Genomic DNA, 20,931 nt, shown 5'->3' with positions numbered 1-20,931 from the left:
GACGAGTCAGAAGAAGCAAAAGAGTTCCGCCGAAACATTAATGCATATAATAGTATATTTGTATTTACGTATTTTGGTGTTACACTTGACAAAGTTTACACCTTTAAGGCATAAGGTCAAATTTATCACGATTTTTCCGTCATTGCTTCAACGTGAGGATAACCCATGTTATTTTCAGTTATAATTTTTTGACACAGACAATGAGTTATGCAATCGGATTTCAAAACTGCAAGAAGCCAACTTATCTGAGGAAGTTGTGACAAAAATTACGTAGCTAATGAATGGAAATCCTTATGCACAATTCTTTTGCTTCCAAGATGTACATATTCGAATTGCTACCAATGCTACACTATATCAATGTGTCTACAACAAACCATCAGTAGATAAAAAATTGCTGCAACTTGGATAGATGGAAACAATCCAAATGTACCATTCGTTAGAGAGATTATCGTTCATGAGCATTCCGGCAACAAACATAGAGTAAAACATTATTATGGTTGCTATGACCCACTTCAGTATCCTCTGCTTTTTCCAAATGGAGAAGTAGGCTGGCACCAAGGAAATCACAATAACACAAATATAAATCAAAAAGAGGTGCAAAGTACATCTGAAGTTGCAAATGCAAACAACATTCATGTCCGCTGATGATGTGTTTGACAAAGAGGAGCAAGGTAAAGTTTGCAATAAAATTACATATCACCTTACTTTTCTTATTTGAATATTACCTACATCAATATATATTAATTTTTCTTGTAGGTGTACGTCATGAATCTAAATCATGTGTGTCTCGTAGAGAGTACTATTGCTACAAATTACAAATACGCAAAGGAGAAAAGACAATACGACTATTGTGCGGACGATTATTGCAGCAATTTGTGGTTGACATGTACATCAAGTTAGAAATAACAAGACTTGAATATTTTAGATTAGAGCAAGTACTACTTAGAAGGGAAATATTGCAAGGTATAGTTGATAGTATCATGGCTAGAGAATATAGAGGAGATAAAGTTGGCCAAAGAGTAGTACTTCTGGCATCATTCATCGGAGGCCCTAGAGATATGCGCCGTAGGTATATGGATGCAATGGCTTTGGTTCAACATTTTGGAAAACCATATATGTTTATCACAATGACATGTAATCCCGAGTGAGTGGATATCCAGGAAAAGCTGTGCGAAAGACAACTTTCGCCAGATAGACCTGACTCGGTGACTAGAGTTTTTAGGGCCAAATTGCAGGATTTAAAAGATCAGATTTTCAAGAAAAAAATATTTGGTCATGTTGAAGCACATGTCTTCGTGGTTGAATTCCAAAAAAGAGGCCTACCACGCATACACCTTTTGATAATACTTGAACAAGGGTACAAGATAACATCAGCAGACCAATATGACAAGTTTATTTCTGCGTGTAACGACCCGACTTGTCGTTTTAAGAATTAACGTTTCGTTCAGCGACACAAATTCCCGAAAAATTTTATAATATGTGTTATGACTTGCGTGTGCGGTCGAGTTTGGTTTCTCGGAAGGTTTGGAATTAAATTGAAAGAGCAATTCTCATTTTGAAGCTTAAATGAAAAAGAGTTTGACCGTAATTTGACTTTTGAGCAAACGACTCCGGAATGGAATTTTGATGATGTCAATAGCTTTGTATGGTGATTTCGGACTTAGGCGTATGTCCGGAATTAGATTTGGAAGTCTGTAGGTCAATTCGATGCATTTTGGCGAAAGTTGGAAAATGGAGAACTTTTAGAAAGTTTGACCGGGAGTTGACTTTATTGATATCGGGGTCGAAATTCGATTCCGAAAATCGGAACAGCTCCATTATGTCATTTTTGTCTTGTGTGCAAAATTTGAAGTCATTCCAGATTGATTTGATATGTTTCGGCACAAGTTATAGAATTTGAAAATTTCATAAATTCCTAAGTTTGATTCGATGTGCGATTAATAGTTTCAGTATTGTTTGATGTGATTTGAGGCCTCGACTAAGTTCGTATTGTGTTTTAGGACTTGTTGGTATATTTGATTGGGGTCTCGGGTGTGTTTCGAGTGTGTTTCGGGCTACTTTGGATGTTGATTTTCTGATGTCTGGTGTTGTTTTTCGCATTCGCGAAGAAGGATTTGGCTTCTAGGAATTTGTTCTTTGCATTCGCGAAGAAGGAATTTCTGTTGTTCGTCACCAGACTTCGGAAGCTTATATCTTGCAATCTATAAGGAATTTGGAGATGATCAAAAAATGAAAGTTGTAACCCTTAGTGTCTAGTTGGCATAAAAGCAAACCGTTTGGCATATGAAGTTGTGTACAAAATATTATGGTGGATACACTACAGACTGTCTGGAAAGAGTTTGGAAATCGCAAAGAAGAAATGTTTGTTGCATAGAGCTAACTTTGGAAGGTTATATCTTGAAATCTATAAAGAATTGGGAGATGAGCAAAACATAAGCCCTTGATGTCTAATTTTCAAAAAGTTAAATCATTTGTCATTTGGAATTTTGTACAAAGCGTTATGACCATTATACTATAGGTTGTGTGAGAAGAGTTTGGAAATAGCTGTTGAAGAATTTGTTCATCGCGAACGCGAGGGGAGGGTCGCGAACGCGAAGAACAAACCCTTGGGCAGCAGAATAAAGTCAATCAGACTTCGTCTCATTCTTTCATTTTTGGACGAAGAAAGCTCGGGTGAGGCGATTATTCGAGAGTGTTTCAAGGAAAATATTGGGGGTAAGAATTCCTAATTAGATTTTGGTTAAAATGCATGAATCTACTGTTGTTTTTATCATGAAATTAGTGAATTGGGTTGAAAATGGTAGAAATTTTCTATACCTTAAATTCAGGATTTTGAGGTCGATTCGTTATCAGAATTTGATAAAATTGGTATGGTTGAACTCGTATCGGAATGGGTGTTCAGATTTCATGAAAATTCTATCGGATTCTGAGAGTCGGGCCCCCGCATTTACTTTTGGTTGACTTTTTAATGTAAAATTTCAAGTCGATGTTTTATTATCCAGAATTATTTCCGATGAATTTTAATGAAGTTATACAATTAACTTGGCTAAATTTGATCTATCCGGAGGTCAATTCAAGCAAGAATGCTATTTTGGAATATCGTCCTAATTTCAAAATGGTAAGTATCTTACCTAACCTTAAGTGGGGGAATTACCCCTTAGGCATTGAGTTTTATGTAAAAATTGTGAAATTGAAAAACACGTACGTGAGGTGACGAGTACGTACTTGGTTTATATGTGTAAATTATATTAGTGAAATTTTGTACACACCCTTGTGTATTAAATTGAAAAAAATTGTTAGAACTTAGTAAATCCTTGATTTGTCATGTCTCATTCCATGTTTGTCGAGTATGTATTTTATATGATAATTTGGGGTGATTGCCACTTGGATTTTTATATGAATTTCGTGTGTTTGTTGATTTGATATTCCTTGGAGTTAATTTCATTATGGATTCCTTATCTGCAAATAATTATTAATTGAATTTGAAAAGAGGCATTAATATATTTATCAAAACTTTAGATTAAAGAAGGCGTTATCCTATGCTGAGATACTTTTCCATCTTTGTTGTTGTTATGAGGTTCATATACGTTGTATAGAGCCTTAGTCTATTTACTGTGAAATTAATTAATTAGTTGTATCTTTGGAGTTGGTTGTGGCCTATAGGCAAATTGTGATATGAATTTGTTGTATCGTGTTGTTGTGATGATATTCCGTGTAAATTATTGTGTGGTTTGAGTTATTATTATGAGGACATAAGGGTGGCATTCCACTGTTGACATTATGTGGGTATAAGAGTGGCATTTCACTGTAGTTATGTGTGTTGAGATATTATCTGGGTGGAGCGATAAGGGTGGCTATTGATATTGTCACGGCGGAGGGATAAAGGTGGCTATTATTATGGAGTGATACGGTGGCTATAGGAGGAATAATGATGGCTATTGTTAGAGATGATACGTAATGATGTGGGATTATTGTGCTGGTGATTGTTTCTACATGATATTGTGATTTTCCTGCTGTTTATTTTTTTCTCGTGTGCAACTTGCCTTGTTGTTTTGATAAACTTGATAATAGACTGATTTATGAAAGAAATGTGGGCATGAGGTATCGGAAAAATATGTTGATATTTATTATTGGCACGTGAGTTGTCCGTGCGGTTATGAAAGAAATATGGGCACGAGGTGCCGGGAAAATATGATAATTTTTATTATTGGCACGTGAGTAGTCCGTGCGGTGTTGATAGAAATATGGGTACGAGGTGTCGTGAAAATGTGAAAGTGGGTGGAGACCCATGTTATAAAAATATGAAAGTGGGTTGAGACCCGTATTACAAAAAATATGAAAGTGGGCTGAGACACTGTGAACAACTAATTTTTGACCACACCCAAATTCTATACTATTTTATTGTAAATATCTCTTTTAGGTCTAATAGGCTTTATTTTTTATAAAAAAAACCTACGAAAATAGTCACATTCTTAGAGTATAAATTTTATTTCTTAAAAAAAAAAAATAATATATATATATATATATATATATATATATATATATATATATATATATATATATATATATATATATATATATATATATATATATATATATATATATATATATAGTTTCTTTTAATTAAAATTTTAATAAGTTATGATATTTTTCTATATATATATATATATATATATATATATATGGTTTCTTTTAATTAAAATTTTAATAAGTTATGATATTTTTCTTAGTATCATTTAAAGAACATGTAAATATTTAGTTTTCCTATATTGTAAGAAATGTTGGTTAATCTTCTTATCTATATATTTAATTTATTTTCTAAAATAAAAAAAATAATAATAAAAAAAAAAATGAAGTGAAGTTAACGCCAAAAGAGACAAAAAATCAAATTTTTAATTTAGCTAACTACCCCAATTTTGCAAAACTCCCACTTTTCCTCAGCACTCCTCACGTCCTCTTCCCTCTATTACCCCATGATCCCCTCCACTACTCCTTATCCCTAAAACCACTAACTCTAACCTTCATATCCTATTCTCACGTACATAATCAAGCCAACCATCCAACCAACATTGTTATAAAAGATCATTTTCCTCACATTAAAAAAAGGGAGAGGAGAGGAATTGTTTTTTGAAAAATAAAAAAACTGGCAGCTAGTAAAAGCTAAAAAGACACAGCCGCAACACCGAAAAAGAAGAAAATCCGATAGATACTTCATCATCCTTACTCCTCATCAATCATCGGCGAGTCGAGGTCGTCCATCGGAGTTCTTTGGTCGTGGTTTAGTAATTTTTCGGTTGAAACTCTGTTTGCTCGGAAGATTCTGTTTTCTTTCACTTTGTCAATAAAGGTTCTTTTCCTTGTTCTTTACTTTATTCTATATTAATATTACACTTTTGTCAATGTTTAAATGAGTAATTTGGTTTCATATTATTGTTTGTTTTTAAGCATGAAGATGCCTTAATTTTTCTCTAATAAGTGATTAATTCATTGTTCTGGATTACATATTTCTCTTGTTAGGAGATAAAGTATTATTTTATTGTAATATCTAAATAAGAATTTTAGGGAAGTTTACTGATTTAGATGGTTGGTTAAGTTTCTGTTTATGATGTTCAATGAAATAAGTACAAGTTGAGTTTACTATGAAACATACACAAGCCATTTGATAGAGTAGGCCTTAGGTTAAATGGAAAACTGAAATAAAAAAATAAAAAAATAAAAAAAATTATGTGCCGAGTGATTTCTGCCACTGCTAAGTTTTGTCCATTTTTCAATGTTACCATTTGTATTTACACTATTTTATTTGTTGGATAAACATTATGGAAAAAGTATTTTCTTTAAAATTCTTTAACATTTTCATGTCTTTGTGTTAATCATGCCTTTTGTAGCCATTGTGAATAATTTATCTGTTTTTATGAAGTTTTCAGTTTCATGTATTTTAGGTTGTGATATTTGCTTAAAAATAAATTGGAACTATTTAATTTAATGTGTTTGGGATAGAATATTGCTCTATAACTTATTTAGTAATTGGAATAGAAGGAAATAATTTTAGATGAGATAATGAATATCCGTTTGTTACAAAGGATGTCATTAGGCGCATGAACTCTTTCACATAATGTTACAGTGGTTCGGGTCAAGACTCAAATTTGCTAAATAAATGGGTTGCTGTGTGGATCTTTGGATATAGTCAAGAATAGCATTAGAGTAATTAAGTTGTTATGATAGTAAATGGAGTTTAGGCCTTTTAAGATTTAAATTGGAGGATCATGTGCTCATTCTTGCGTCTTGATTCTTTTAAAATTTAAAATAATTATGTTTTGACCATGTGTACATTCCGTACCTTAGTTTAACATCTAACTTCAAAGAAATACCTTGTGTGCGTATCGCATCTGGGTCCAAATAATTAATAAAATATAATAAATTAAGCGAAGTGGTAATAGACAAGCTACAACCAATAAAAATACAAGAATAGCCAAAAATTGATTTAAGCCTTACATTAGTCAATAAAGCGATCATGCTAGAACCACGGGACTCGAGGGGTGCCTTACACCTTCCCCTCGGTCAACAGAATTCTTTACTCAGTCTTCTATTTTCGTATACCATAAATTAGGAGTCAAACCTTCCTTTTGATAAGGGATTCAAGATAAAAGGTGACTTGGAACATCAAAACTCAATTTCAAGTGGCGACTCCAAATAATAAATAATCCCTTCTCAAAACGTCACTTCAATTGGAAAAACTCTTCTAACTCAACCTCGTAATAAGGGTTGCGTGAAAAAAAAGAGGTGTGACAGACAAGTGTTTTATAATTATAAAATGAAGTGTCACAGAGTGACTTTTATTTGAAAAAATTATATTCTAAAGATTTTTATTTGAAATAATTTTATATTTGAAAGATATTTATTTGAAAGAAAATATATATTCGGAAGGTATTTATTTGAAAGAATTATATGTGAAAGATTTATATTTGAAGGACTTGTTTAATTAGTTGTACTTGTGTTCTTTATTCGTTTGAGCAATAATTATGATATGTTTGCCATCGTGATGTTTACATCACTAGTTGATTATTGTTGCTATCACTGCTATTTGCTTTCTATTATTTTGTATACTATATTGCACAGGTTATTATACTAGTGAGTATCTTGACTGTACCTCGTCTCTACTCCACCGAGGTTAGTCTTGATACTTAATGGGTACCGACTGTGATGTACTCATACTACACTTCTGTACATTTTTGTGCAGAGCCAGGTATCGGAGATATTAGACTCGGACAGAGTTAGTGCGTTGATGTAACGACCCGACTGGTTGTTTTGAGTATTACAGCCCTATTCCCTCATTTACTGCTCAATTTATGCTTCACAGTTATTTTATGACCTACCGGGTTAGTTGGCACGGGATCGGAAGGAATTCGGAGTGAAATGAGACACTTAGTCTCAAAGTTGAAAACTTAAGTTGGAAAAGTTGACTGGATATGGACTTATATGAAAATGACCTCGGATTCGAATTTTGATGATTCCAATAGCTCTGTATGGTGATTTTGGACTTAGGAGCGTGTCCGAAATATTATTTGGAGGTCCGTAGTGGAATTAGGCTTGAAATGGCGAAGGTCGAATTTTTGGAAAGTTTGACCGGGGAGTTAACTTTTTGATATCGGGGTCGAAATCCGATTCTGTAAATTTGAATAGCTTCGTTATGTGATTTATGACTTGTGTGCAAAATTTGAAGTCATTCCGGATTGATTTGATGTGTTTCGGCACAAGATATAGAATTTGAAAGTTTAAAGTTCATAGATTTTGATTTGAGGTGCGATTCGTCGTTTTGATATTGTTTGATATGATTTGAGACCTCGAGTAGGTATGTGTTATGTTATGGAACTTGTTGGTATCTTCGGACTCGGTCTCGAGGGGCTCGGGTGAGTTTCGGATGGTTAACGAATCAAATTCGGACTTAGAAGAAATCTGGAAAATTTCTGCCTTCTGGTGTGATCGCACCTGCGAGGAATTGGCCACAGGTGCGGTGCCGTATATGCGGCTCATTTTACGCAGAAGCGGAGCTAGACTGGCCTGGGCAAAGCACATGTGCGAGGGAGTTAACCGCATATGCGAGCCCGCATGTGCGAGCGAGGCTCCGCTGATGCGGAGTTGAGGGAGAGGCAACTCCGTAGGTGCGGACCATTGAGCGTAGAAGCGCGACCGCAGGTGCGGTCCTAGGCATCGCAGAAGCGATCATGGTTGGCCAAGCTATTCTCGCAGAAGCGAGATTTTTCCCGCAGATGCGACCTCTTATCCGCAGGTGCGGATTGACTGGACAGAACCCTTTACGTTCGAGGGTTCGTGATTTTTCACCATTTTCGGATTTTGGAGCACGATTTTGGCGATTTTGGAGAGAAATCTTTCCACACAACTTGGGGTAAGTGTTCTTGACTCCCTTGTGATTATATTCCACGAATTAATCTTCGTTTTCAGCGTTAGAGTATTGATTTTTCAAGAGAAATCGGAGGAAATTTCTACAATTTCATAAAATAGATTTTTGTGATTTGAACACTGATTCGGAGTCGGATTTGAGTGAAATTAGTATGGTTAGACTTGTAATTATATGAGTTATCGGATTTTGTGAGTTTCATCGGATTCCGAGACGTGGGCCCCACGGGCGATATTTGGAGTGTAATTTCGGATTTTTATGGAAACATTGTATTTTCATATGGAATTAATTTCAATAAATTTTATTGACTGAAACGAATTATTTGTGACTAGATTCGAGGCATTCAGAGGTCGATTTGCGAGGCAAAGGCATAGCAGAGTAAAGAATTTTACGTTTTGAGGTAAGTGACAGTTTTAAATCTGGTCCTGAGGGTATGAAACCTCGGATTTTATATCATGTGATTATTTTGGAGGTGACGCACATGCTAGGTGACGGGCATGTGGGCATGCACCAAGGGGATTGTGACTTGGTACGTCCCGTGAAACTGTAAAGTTGAATAACTTGTTGTTAGCTATATGCTCTCTATGTGTTAAAGAAATTTTACTGTAAATCATGCTTAGGCTATATGATAGTACTGTTGGGACCCGCAGAGGTCGCGTACTTGTTGAATTATTTACTAACTGATGTCTTGTACTCAGTCATGATTTTACCTACGTATCATACCTCAGTCTTTCTTGATTTTTTTGATACACTATGTTATCTTTGTTTGGGCTGATCTTTGTGATTTCCGAGAGCCTGAGAGACTAGAGAGGTTGATGACTGAGTGAGGCCGAGGGCCTGTCAATCAGGTATGGATATTATAGCACGTGAGTTGTCCGTGCAACACGTGAGTTGTCCGTGCGAATTGTAGCGCTTGGGCTGTAGGAGCCTCTCCGGAGTCTGTACACCCCAGTGGGCGCGGGTACCCATTGAGTGTGATTGTTGAGGGTTGGGAGCCCAATGATGATTGTTGTCTTGAGAGGCTGTACTTACTTGTCATTTGTTGATGCACTTAGTTGTTATCTGTTATTGTTGTGAAATTCCTGAAAGATTCTATATCCGGATTACATGAACTTGAAGTGTATAAAATTGATTTGACTTAAACTGCCGGATTTGAAGGCATGTCTATTGTTTGCTGGAATTACTGAAAATGAACTATAACTGTGTAGCTCGTCACTATCTTCAGTTCTTTATTTATTATTGTTACTTACTGAGTTGGTTGTACTCATACTACACCCTGCACTTCGTGTGCAGATCCAGGTGTTCCCGATCATAGCGGGTATTGATTCTCTCGCGCAGTTGACTTTTTAGAGATTTAGAGGTAGCTGTCGTATTTCGCAGACCTTGTCTCTCCTTCCCTATCTCCTTGTTTACTGTATTTGGTCTCGGACTATTATAGACAGTATTTTCCAGACTTGTATTCAGATTAGATGCTCATGTACTCAGTGACACCGGGTTTTGGGAGTATTTATATTTGTACTTGTGAGATTTCTTCTACTTAATTTAATCATTATGTTTTCAAATTTAAAGGATATGTGGTTTATTGAGATTGTTAGCTTGCCTAGTATTGAGATAGGCGCCATCACGACGGGTGAGATTTTGGGTCGTGACAAGTTGGTATCAAAGCTCTAGGTTACATAGGTCTCACGAGTCATGAGAAGGTTTAGTTAAGTTTTGCACATTGGTACGGAGACGTCTGTACTTATCTTCGAGAGGTTGTTGAACCCTTAGGAAAATTTCACTTTCTTGAATTCTATTGTGCGAAATTGATTCAACTTGAAACATAACTATTTGAATTCCTTCCACGCATTCGTGCGCACATGTGAGCTCTCGGTATCAGTTGTGTATTGCTGGCTTGTGATTCCATGAACGAGGTTCGAGATGAGTATTATGTGTTTTGTTGATGGGCCAGTCTGGAGGGCTTGAGGCCGGGGCTAGACCGTAGCTTAGGCTCGGTAGTTTCGATTGTGAGAACCTATACATTTGGACCCCTATATCCGGTAATGTCCCCATGAGTAGAATTTATGTCTCGATGAGCAATTGAATGGCTATATGATAAGAATGATGTGACTGCGGGATATGTTCGGATGGGTTTAATGTGAAGAATAAAGTTTGCTTATGACTCAAGAGTTTTCTATTGGGTACCTGAATTCTGACTCGATTTGACGTATAGTATCGAGTTGTGAGTGTATTGAAGGATCTTTCACGTTGTTAAATTGTGGGGCAAATTAAATTCTCATGTCTTGTCAATGAGTTTGGACTCAAGAAGAGTAAGTGATTATATAGTAATTATGGTTGTGGATGGGTATTTCTAATGTTGATGGCTTAAGAAAGATTATCTTCGAAGAGGCTTATAGTCAGTATCATTCTATTGGTTCAGGTGCGATAGAGATGCATTTGGATTTGATGCAACAGTCGGGCAGCAAAGTATGAGGAAAGACATGACGGGAAGTGTTTCGCGGTGGTTGAAGTACTAGCATATCAAGTAGGAGAAGTAGAGGTTGATAAGTTGCTTAAAGGAGATGATTTAACCGAAGTAAGAGTGGCAGATTAGCATATGAATTCTGTGGTAGGGTAGTCACGCGCCTTGAGGAAGTGTAGAACGATTTGGAATCGTGATAGAATATGATTTGGCCTACGGACTTTATTTCGAGTAATGGTTGCTGTACAAAGAAAGATTGAATACGACAGAAAGGAGTTGTTTGAAATAAAGAGGGATGTGAAGATCTGATTATCGTTTCAGGCGTAATATGACTTGTGTTCGGAAGGTATTGTTGAAATTTTAGTTAATGTCCATAGGGAAAGTGAAGACTTATACAAATGTTGGGCGAGCATGAACTCAGGAGAATTTACTGATTACGTGGTCGTTGCACCCAGTGCAGCGTCTTTAGAATATGTCGGTAAGGAATTCCACAGGTGGGTTATCTCCTGCGAGCAGTTAGCGGTGGTGTGATATTGATGAAGCTTCTGCGAGGAATATTACTTGCTACCCGGTAAGAGGTCGGGTGTGTGACTGTAGCTGGTGATTCAGAATGTTCATGAAAAGCTTAACAAAAGACTTCGAGAAGTTTGGCGGGTTAACGGTGCGAGATCATGGTAATTGAGAAGGAGAAATCCTTGCGGGTTCTAAGTTTATATAATTGCAGCTGAAAGCTAAGTGGGGGAGCCTGCTATTGATAATTTAATTTCATGGTTATGTGTTAAAATTTTAGTTGGTCGGAAACATACTTGTGGATAAGTTATGACTTGTAGAGATGGAGATCGAGGATGAATCGAGTAAGGAAATTCCTGAATACGGGTTATATGGCACTTTATAAAAATACGAAAATCGTGGAATGATTAAATTGTTATTTTTAAGAATGTAGTGCTCACGAAGTATGAATTTGATTGCTGGTGTTAAGGCAGGGTTACTTCTTAGGGGGTTGTTGTGCTAATGGGGCTTGTGCCTTTCGACCCGTTTGGCCAGTGCAATTTAGATTGGAGTAAAGTAGGTGACTCCCGAGAAAATTCTAATGGGTTTGAGAATTATATATAGCAATTGAGAATATTTTCGGACTTGTGCATGGATAAAATTTGAGATTTTCATTTGAAGGTGTCGGGACTTGCGGTAATTTTGTATGACTATGGATTCTACATTTCAGTATAAGAAAGGAAAGAGGAACAATTTTAAATTTGCATAAGGTATTTTCATAGTGAGTGTTACGGTTGTGGTATTTATGGAGGTGCTTAAGAAGAATACATTGGCTTATGGGCCTTAGGGCAGTGTAGTTGTATGTTAGGATGTCTTGCGTTGGGTAAGGATCGTGGAGTTCTGACAAGGAGAAGTTTCAAATTGAGGTTGGTTCAGAAGAAACTCGGAGAAAATAGGACGACTGGTAGTAGGCTGGACCATGTTTGGTAGTGGTATGATCATATGTGTTGAGGCTCTACGAATGTTTTAGTGGAAATATTCTTGGGTTGGTGACCTGCGTGACTTGGTCGAGTCAGAGGAATTTAGTTCTGATATCTTGGTTGTGTGCAAATGGATTTCAAAGTGTTCTTGATAGTTTCTACCATAGTTTGAGCCGGATATGTCTTACCGGCGTGAGGAACATGTTGTGTATTGTGATTTCCTCATGTTTGGGAGAAAGAGGAAGGTTTCTAACTAACCGGGTAGGTAAATTACTGGTGACTCAAAGTTGATAATGAAATTATTGTGCTTGTCACATGATGACGTGATAGATGTGGTGTGTTGTGCAGGATTAAGATTTGCAGGTACAAGATGGCAGTTCATTCTTGAAAGGAAGATCACGAATTTTGGACAGAATGGTCAATTTCAGATAATTAGATGAATGTTATAACTACTCAGTAATCCCTGAGAATGGTGCGCATTTCAAAAGGCGCATTGTGTTTTGACTTACGGATGTTCATTGGTATTGCAATACTCACCTAGTTGATAGATTGTTGATATTCAAATTATTGCTATGTGGCACGGAAGAATTATAAAAGTATTCCTTATGGGAAGATCGTGAATGGAAGATGTGTTAGTCATTCTAGTGCTGGAGTTGGGATCAGTTACGATGATTCATGTGTTTGATGAATTTGGAGACTGGGAGTTCTCAGAAGTATATTCTTTCGGCTTGCGGCCTGTTTGAGGTGAGTATTTTATTTTATCTCAGTGGAGGCACTAGTTGTGTTAATTATTTGTGATAGCTACGCGCTATAAGTGTGCATATATGTGAAGTTTGAGCCAATGTGCGGGCATCGGGGCAAGTATTCATACTCGAAAGAATGCTTAAGCTGTGATATGCCTAGAGTTGACTGTTAAGCGTAAAGTTACAACGTTTCTCGTGTTCGTACCTTTATTGAGAACTATATGGGCTACATTTGAGCTTACAAAGAGGCTAATTCCCCTAAATAAACGGGGTAGTTACTATTTCCGCGTTAACTTGCCGATTTGAAGTGTGATAGCAGACTTTGCACATGCTTACACTATGGCGTGCTATTTATACCAGTCCAGGAGCACGAGAATCTTATTTCATTATCATATACAAGTGTACTTGTTTAATTTTCCCTGTATGATATGCTGGGACTGGAGGCCTGTGACCATGCCAGGCGATTCATATTATTGGCATGTGAGTTGTCCGTGCAGTGTGTGGGAATTTTATTTCTATGATAATTTATCTGATTCATTAATTTCCTTCCTCTACAATTGTGCACATACGCCTACGGTTATCGTCTTCACGAAATTTGAGGAGTTGGTTGTAACATTGCGGTGTAGGTGGTGCTTGTTGAACTTGCAATACGGTTCTCTTCCTTGAGACATCTCCCATATTTGGGTACACGGATTGTGCAGTTGTGGCTTGAGTTATATTGATGTGGCGTGTCTGTGGGATAGTTGTGTTTAATAATATAAGGTCATTGGACCTAGAATGGGTAATAACATACTTGATTATGATATATTCGGGAGGATAAAATTGAAAGTCTGCTTAGGAGAGGATTATGGTTCTAGTTGGGGCGAGAGAGCTCCATGGCTAGTTGATCTGATGAGTGGTTATAAGTTTTTGATTGTTTCTTTCATCATTGGCAGTGTACGAAGGTTTTGGAATTAGATTTTGTTGAATGCGGGGTTTTATACTAGTACTTGGTTGGTTTTGAGTAGTTACTGTGATCAGAAATGGTGCTACGAGTATGCGAGTTCTGTAGTATGTTATGCGATTATGCTGGGATTATGGTTATGGCTGGATACAACTTGTTCACGCTTATACAGTGCATATATATGAGATTCGGGTCTTGAAAAGAATTCTCGATGTTATAAATTTGGCTCCAAGATTTTTGGGCTAAGGTTAAATTAATGATTTTCAGTTATGTTGTACGATCATGCCTATATAGAATAAGGTGACGTGAGATCACCCCGGGTATGTGCGTGGTAAAGTGGAATAGATATTTGAAGGTTAAGAGCAACTTTTGGCACGTTCGAAGACGAACGTATGTTTAAGTGCGGGAGAATGTAACGACCCGACCGGTCATTTTGAGTGTTACAGTCCCGTTCCCCCATTTACTGCTCAATTTATGCTTCACAGTTGTTTTATGACTTACCGAGTTAGTTGGTACGGGTCCGGAAGGAATTCGGAGTGAAATGAGACACTTAGTCTCAGAATTAAAAACTTAAGTTGGAAAAGTTGACTAGATATGGACTTATGTGAAAATGACCTCGGATTCAAATTTTGATGATTTCAATAGCTCCGTATGGTGATTTTGGACTTAGGAGCGTATCCGGAATATTATTTTGAGGTCCGTAGTGAAATTAGGCTTGAAATGGCGAAGGTCGAATTTTTGGAAAGTTTGACCGGGGAGTTGACTTTTTGATATCGGGGTCGAAATACGATTCTGGAAATTTGAATAGCTTCATTATGTGATTTATGACTTGTGTAAAAATTTTGAAGTCATTCTGGATTGATTTGATGTGTCTCGGCACAAGATATAAAATTTGAAAGTTCAAAGTTCATAGATTTTGTTTTGAGGTGCGATTCGTCATTTGGATATTGTTTGATATGATTTGAGGCCCCGAGTATATCCGTGTTATGTTATGGAACTTGTTGGTATGTTCGGACGGGGTCCCGAGGGGCTCGGGTGAATTTCGGATGGTTAACGAATCAAATTCGTACTTAGAAGAAACGGTGCCACAGATGCGACTCATTTTATGCAGAAGCGAAGCTGGGCTGGCCTGGGAAAAGCGCAGGTGCGAGGGAGTTAACCGCATCTACGAGCCCGCAGGTGCGGACCATTGAGTGCAGAAGTGCGACCGCAAGTGCGGTCCTAGGCATTGCAGAAGCGATCATAGTTGGCTAAGTTGTTCTCGCAGAAGCGAGATTTTTCCCGCAGAAGCGAAGGTCGCAGATGCGACCTCTTGTACGCAGGTGCGGATTAACTGGACAGAACCCTTTAAGTTCGAGGGTTTGATAGTTTTCACCATTTTCGGATTTTGGAGCACGATTTGGGCGATTTTGGAGAGGGAGTTTTTCACATAACTTAGAGTAAGTATTCTTGACTCCCTTGTGATTATATTCCACGAATTAATCTTCGTTTTCAGCGTTAGATTATCAATTTTTCAAGAGAAATCGGAGAAAATTTCTACAATTTCATAAAATAAATTTTCAAGATTTGAACACCGATTCGGAGTCGGATTTGAGTGAAATTAGTATGGTTGAACTTGTAATTGGATGAGTCGTCGAATTTTGTGAGTTTCGTCAGATTCAGAGACGTGGGCCCCACTAGCGATTTTTGGAGTGTAATTTCGAATTTTTATGGAAAAAATATATTTTCATATGGAATTAAATCCAATAGATTTTATTGACTGAAACGAATTATTTGTGACTAGATTCGAGGCATTTGGAGGCCGATTTGCGAGGCAAAGGCATAGCAGAATAAAGAATTTCACGTTTTGAGGTAAGTAACAGTTTTAAATCTAGTCCTGAGGGTATGAAACCTCGGATTTTGTATCATGTGATTATTTTGGAGGTGACGCACATGCTAGGTGACGGACGTGTGAATTATTTGCTAATTGTTGTCTTGTACTCAGTCATGATTTTACCTGTGTATCATACCTCAGTCTTTCTTTATTTTTTTTATACACTATGTTATCTTTGTTTGGGCTGATCTTTGTGATTTCCAATAGCTCGAGAGACTAGAGAGGTTGATGACTGAGCGAGGCCGAGGGCCTGTCGGTGGGGTATGGATATTATAGCACGTGAGTTGTCCGTGCAGCACGTGAGTTATCCGTGCAGGATATTATAGCACGTGAGTTGTTCGTGCGGATTGTAGCGCTTGGGCTGTAGGAACCCCTCCAGAATCTGTACACCCCCAGTGAGCGCGGGTACCTAGTGAGTATGAGTATTGAGGGTTGGGATCCCAGTGAGTGATTGTTGTCCTGAGAGTCTGTGCTTACTTTTCATTTGTTGATGCACTTAGTTGCTATTTGTTATTGTTGTGAAATTCCTGAAAGATTCTATACATGAACTTGAAGTGTATAAAATTGATTTGACTTAAACTACCGGATTTGAAAGCATGTTTATTCTTTGCTGGAATTACTGAAAATGAACTATAACTGTGTAGCTCGTCACTATCTTCAGTTCTTTATTTTTTATTATTACTTACTGAGTTGGTTGTACTCATACTACACCCTGCACTTCGTGTGCAGATCCAGGTGTTCCCGGTCATCGCGGGTATTGATTCTCTCGCACAGTTGACTTTCCGGAGATTTAGAGATAGTTGTCGTGTTTCATAGACCTTGTCTCTCTTTTCCTATCTCATTGTTTACTGTATTTGGTCTCGGACTAGTATAGACCGTATTTTCCAGACTTGTATTCAGATTAGATGCTCATGTACTCAGTGATACCAGATTTTGGGAGTATTTATATTTGTACTTGTGAGATTTCTTCCGCTGAATTTAATCATTATGTTTTCAAATTTAAAGGATATGTGGTTTATTGAGATTGTTGGCTTGCATAGTATTGAGATAGGTGCCATCACGACGAGTGAGATTTTGGGTCGTGACAGTTGATTGCAAGGATTCAAGGTAGAGCTGCTTGGTCATCGCAGTCCCTTGGAGTCTTTCCATTTTATTGTAATATTAACTCTTATTCGAACAGTATTATATATTCGATCCTTGAGATCATTGCATGTATTCAGTTAGAGTTCGTGACTCAGTATTACCAGTCTTGGGAGGTTGTTATATTTGTTTTCGCTTTTGGATTCGACACTTGTATTAAATTATACATTTAAACAAAATGGCTCGAAATTTGTAATCGGCTTACCTAGTCTTAGAGACTAAGTGTCATCACGATGCCTGTGGTGAGATTTTGGGTCGTGACACTGCGGAACTTCATGATAAAGAAAGAATATCCACTCTTTCATGACTTAGTTGTCAAGCATATGATGCATGGTCCATGCGGAAAACATCGTCCAATAAATTCATGCATGAAGGATGGGCAGCGCAAGAATCACTATCCTAGGCCATTCAATAATAAATCAATACAAGGAAAGGATAGATGCTCTATTTATAAGAGAAGAAATCATGGAAAGACCATAGATGTTCGTGGCATGAGAATGAATAATCAGTGGGTTGTGCCATATAATCCTTACTTACTAACTAGATGCAATTATCATATTAATGTGGAGTCTTGCTCTGGAGTGAAAGCAATCAAATATCTCTACAAGTATATATATAAAGGTTATGATAGGTGTGTTGTTTATATTGAATCAGATGATGATGAAAAAGTCGTTGATGAAATTCAAAATTTTCAAGATGCACGTTGGGTGTCTCCGCCAGAAGCACTATGGAGAATTTATGAATTCAATCTCAGTGAAATGCAACCTCCTATCATTAACCTTCAACTACATCTTCCGAATAAACAAACAGGTAAATATTTATATCCAACAAGGTTAATTAAAACTTTTGATGAAATAACTAACTATACAAGTTTCTATGAAATGTCAATACTTAGTGTGCTATTGGAGCAAGAACAATTTGCAAAATGTGATAGCGTGGGAATATGCGACGCTAACCATGCTCACTGAGTATTTTCGGACATGCTCAAGGGATACTGAAGCACGACAATACCTATACAAAAGAATTTCCAGAGTATTATGTCTGGAACTCACAGGGCAAGATATGGACGAAAAGAAAAACAAGATCAGTAATTGATCGAATTGCAACTGGTAAGATGATCTATCTATTCTCTTTCAAATAACTCTTGATGAAATTGATAATTTGAAAATATATTAGTCTGGTAGGATTGTTGAGGTAGAGAAACAATCTATATATCTATAAAGTAGGGCCTAAGAAAGGTGATATGGCATATCTATTTGGCCAAGTACCACATTTATCTTTTATCTCAAATTTTTGACATTTATCCTATTGTTTTCTATTTATGTGCTATATTAAAAATCAAAAGTCAATTCTTAAAAGGTGCTTCATGTAAAAGAAATATCAACCGTTTAATTAATTAATTAAATTGACAGACATTCAATAAAGAAAGATGAAAAGACACGACCTTCATTTTTTGCAGAAACCGTTCATGTTCTATTCTTTCTATATTTTCACTTCTTTTGCATGTCCTAAAATACAGACAATTCATTTTGCTCTTGCGTATGTCACACCTCCTTTTTCCCAAAAGGGATATGACGGGAGTTTTTTCAATTAAAGTGACATTAATCGAAATGGGATTATTTATTTATCATAGTCGCCACTTGGATTAATTTATGGTGTCCCAAGTCACCGATTTATTTTAAATCCCAAATCGAAGAAATTTGACTCTATTTATGGTCCGCGAACACAGAAGATCGGGTAAGGAATTCTGTTAACCCGAGAGAAGGTGTGAGACACTCCCGAGTTTCGTGGTTTCAGCACGGTCGCTCAACTATTAATAATTAGCCTAATTATCTGATTTATTACATGTTTGAACCTATTGTGCATTTTTTCCTTTTAACCGTTTTTTAATATTTATGGAGATTATTTAAATAAGTCGTGATGTCGCGCACTTATTATTTTTGTACACATTGTGAATCGCGTCACGTGAAACGCACCCGCGATTTACAATATATTTATTTTTATTATTATTTGAAGTTGTAAGGTCGAGTCACGTGAAACACACACTCGAGTTGGGATTTACGTATCGTGACCATGCCACGGGAACCGTACCCATAATCACGATGATTTATTATTAATCGTGCCTAGAGCAAGCTACGATGTTGTTGCGTTGTTCATTTTCCTAAGTTTGAAATTGTTGTGAGGTCGTGACTTATGAAATTATTTGTGGAAAAAGTGTGACTTAGTTATTATTAGCAAGTCACAAATTACAAATTAGCTATTGTATCAATTTTAATGCCCCCAAGGAAAACAACTTAATTTCCAACATAAACTACATAGACAGAAGGATGTTCACAACACCTAAAAAGACAACTGTTTAATTTCACTTTTAGAGCAATTAACCAATTTGTCATGAATACTACTTTAGCACTAAGCCATATACTCTCTAAGTTGTTTATTCGTGTAGTATGTGATTTAGGCTCTATAGTTCGTTGACAACTCCTGTCATTTCTTTTAGATTCCCTTTCAAATTTTGAGGGGTCCATAATTAGCAATATGTTGCAAAAATAAACACAAACAGTAAACATGAATCAAATTGGTCAGTTGAAGCTGAGAATTGCATAGCGCCGAATTTGCAATAAGTAGAGCCAAACTTCACCCACAACCATACCAAGCAGAATATATGTGTGTGTGTCGGCGCATATGTGTGTCAAAGGCTTAATTTCAAACAAGCAAAAATTCACCAAAAACAAAAGCTCACAATAAGCAAAAATAAAACAGTGCAAGACAAGACTCACATCGGTAGCAGATGCATCAACCCCAACAGTATATTTCGCAGAATCACGCAAAGTCTTGGTCTTATCCTCAATTTCATCCAACATGTATGCTTTAATATTGAAAAATTTTGCTTTAAATATTACATCTGTGCTTCCAAGTCGAACAAACACAAGAACTTGACCAACTGACCGGAGCTCAAAACCTCGCCGTGAAGCTCAAACGGACCCCCACAAACTTCAAACTGGGTCGGACAGAGACAGTAGCCAGCTATTTTGTGGTTGAAACGAAGCTCTGTTTTTGCTGGTTTTTGGCTCGATTTTGCTGTGCTTTCTGGGACTGATTTTCGCTAGTTTTGATGGAGGCTTCAAGGTGTTTTAAGGGTGCTTGAGGTGGTGGAGAAGATGGCTGTCTGTTGTTTTTGGTTTTTGAACAATTTCGTGGCTGTTTTGCGTGGATCTGCTGGATTAAGGAAGAAGAATGAGCAAGAAGGCAAAATTCCCAGAAGCTAATGCCTCACCCTCGCTCTTTTCTGCACAGCCCCTCCTTTTTAGCTCCTCCTCCTCCTCCTCTCTATTTTCTATTTTCAGATCTATCTCTTGTGTGTTGGGTGATTGGAAAATATATACGTCTAGGTATAAGGATTAATTGGTGGCCAAAAAAAAGTGTGTATGGGTATGTGTATTTTTTGAGAGAGCATGTGAGTTTGTTACAAAAGATAAGGAAGAATCTTGTCACATAGAAATGACTCATTGACACTTGCTTTAATTAATATATTTTTTTTTAAGAGTGTAAAAATAAAAATACTAGCTGAATATTTCAAAATCAAGAACATATAATTTTGGTGATTTTTAATTTTCTTAAATAAAACCTACTAAAAATGAAGTTAAGGTTAAAATATGTAGATTAAACTTAAAATTATTTACATACTAAAAAGTGTTGAAAAATTACAAGTATGATAAAAAATTAGGTGCTCACAGCGTAGTAGAATTCGAGGGGAAGATGGAAGAAGATGATAGCTAGATCCAATCGCAAAACAAATATCGCATGGCAAGCAACTGTCATTTAATTTGATTCTTTGTTGCATTTATCGCATTGGTAATAACTTTCAATCTCATACCCATAAGTAATT

The 20,931-nt window shown here is 36.8% G+C and overlaps 1 long non-coding RNA gene across 1 annotated transcript; it reads right to left on the bottom strand.

Annotated features, from left to right (window-relative positions):
* Positions 1–206: 206 nt before the first annotated feature.
* On the bottom strand, positions 207–20,572 carry LOC117273096 (uncharacterized). Its single transcript, XR_004503058.2, has 2 exons — positions 19,823–20,572; positions 207–548 (listed from the first exon to the last, which is right to left on the bottom strand). It is a non-coding gene; the product is annotated as an uncharacterized lncRNA (long non-coding RNA).
* Positions 20,573–20,931: the final 359 nt, after the last annotated feature.

Source organism: Nicotiana tomentosiformis, chromosome 4 (genome assembly GCF_000390325.3).
Source record: "Nicotiana tomentosiformis chromosome 4, ASM39032v3, whole genome shotgun sequence".
NCBI lineage: Eukaryota > Viridiplantae > Streptophyta > Magnoliopsida > Solanales > Solanaceae > Nicotiana > Nicotiana tomentosiformis.
Note: the sequence above shows the minus strand (reverse complement) of the source record. Positions and strands in the feature narration are given on the sequence as shown.